This window comes from Solanum pennellii, chromosome 1 (assembly GCF_001406875.1).
Source record: "Solanum pennellii chromosome 1, SPENNV200".
Lineage (NCBI taxonomy): Eukaryota > Viridiplantae > Streptophyta > Magnoliopsida > Solanales > Solanaceae > Solanum > Solanum pennellii.
The window spans coordinates 34,077,663-34,079,892 of NC_028637.1; positions in this window are offsets into that span (position 1 = coordinate 34,077,663).

Below are 2,230 nucleotides of genomic sequence, written 5' to 3' on the forward strand. Positions count from 1 at the left end.
CGAGAGCGATTTGAAAGAACCTGAAGAGGAGGATCAAGAGCCACAGACAGAAACTGATATTCCAGAATCTATGCCATCAGATATCCATCGGAGTATAGCTCAAGATCGGCCAAGGAGGGTTGGAGTTCGTCCACCTACGAGGTATGGTTTTGAGGACATGGTGGGTTATGCACTGCAGGTTGCTGAAGAGGTAGATACATCTGAGCCGTCTACTTACAAAGAAGCCATTTTAAGTTCTGATTCTGAAAAATGGTTTGCCGCTATGGGAGATGAGATGGAGTCCCTACACAAGAATCAGACATGGGATCTGGTCATACAGCCTTCGGGGAGAAAGATTATTACTTGCAAATGGGTTTTCAAGAAGAAGGAAGGGATATCACCAGCAGAAGGAGTCAAGTATAAAGCCAGGGTTGTTGCCAGAGGTTTCAACCAAAGAGAGGGAGTGGACTACAATGAGATCTTCTCACCAGTGGTCAGACATACTTCCATCCGAGTGTTACTAGCGATAGTTACACATCAGAATCTGGAGCTTGAACAACTTGATGTGAAGACAGCGTTTCTACATGGAGAGTTGGAGGAAGAGATATACATGACTCAGCCGGATGGTTTCCAAGTTCCAGGTAAGGAAAATCACGTCTGCAAGTTGAAGAAGTCCTTATATGGACTTAAGCAGTCTCCAAGGCAGTGGTACAAAAGGTTTGACAGCTATATGGTGAAGTTGGGCTATACTCGGAGCTCATATGATTGTTGTGTCTACTACAATAGGCTCAAGGATGATTCATTCATCTATCTGGTGCTTTATGTAGATGATATGCTGATAGCTGCAAAGAAGAAGTATGACATTCAGAAGCTGAAGGGTTTACTTAGTGCTGAGTTTGAGATGAAGGATCTGGGAGCCGCTCGGAAGATTCTAGGGATGGAGATCATTAGAGACAGAGAGAGAAGGAAACTTTTCTTGTCACAGAGAAGCTACATTCAGAAGGTCTTGGCGAGGTTTGGCATGTCTTCATCTAAGCCTATTGATACCCCCAGTGCTGCCAATATCCATCTCACTGCCATGTTCGCTCCACAGTCAGAAGAAGAGAAGGAGTATATGTCACGAGTCCCTTATGCCAGTGCCGTAGGAAGTTTGATGTATGCTATGGTCTGTACAAGGCCAGATTTAGCACATGCAGTCAGTGTAGTGAGCAGATTCATGGGACAACCAGGGAGAGAACATTGGCAGGCTGTGAAGAGAATTTTCCGGTACCTTAGAGGTACATCTGACGTTGGTCTCATTTATGGAGGTGATACTCAGTGCTTGGTTACTGGCTATTCTGATTCTGACTATGCTGGAGATGTTGACACAAGAAGATCGATGACTGGCTATGTGTTTACCCTTGGAGGATCTGTCGTCAGTTGGAAGGCAACTTTGCAACCTACAGTGACTTTGTCTACTACGGAAGCGGAGTACATGGCCTTGACAGAGGCTGCAAAAGAAGGGATTTGGCTGAAAGGGCTGGTTAGTGATCTTGGTCTGCATCATGATCAGGCTACGGTGTATTGTGACAGTTTGAGCGCAATTTGTCTAGCCAAGGATCAAGTCCATCATGAGAGAACCAAGCATATTGACGTAAGGTATCATTTTCTGAGAAGTGAGAAGAGAATCAAGGTGAAGAAAGTAGGAACTGCTGATAATCCTGCTGATATGTTCACAAAGCCGGTTCCACAGAGCAAGTTTCAACACTGTTTGGACTTGCTCAACATCAGAAGCTGTTAATTGCCCTGCGGGGCAACTCTGAGGAAGAGGGGGAGGCCTGGCACTATCATAGTGCGTCTGAAGAATCTGTTCGGAGAATTCAAGTCAAGGTGGAGATTTGTTGAATGCCTTGAATCGGACCCGTTACAAACAGAAAGGACGGGGGTCTCGCTGCCCGGTCAGCGAGTCGGGGGGTCCAGGGGGGCGACGTGCCCCCTGGCCTGGGGGTCCGGGGGGGGGCGGAGACGCCCCCGGCCCGACGGTATATTGGTGAACCACGTAAATCTGTTGTCTTGTTTTTCGCGTTTATATTTTCTCGTATTATCTCAAATTCCGCATAACACATAGAATATATATGAACTCTTGGCATCTCGTTGTGATTACCCATGTATCAAATTGATTTCTTTGGTGATGATCATTGCACACTAGAGAAAGTGTGTAGTCATGTTTAGCTTTAGTATAGATGCCTTGTGTGATGAGCTTATTATGAAC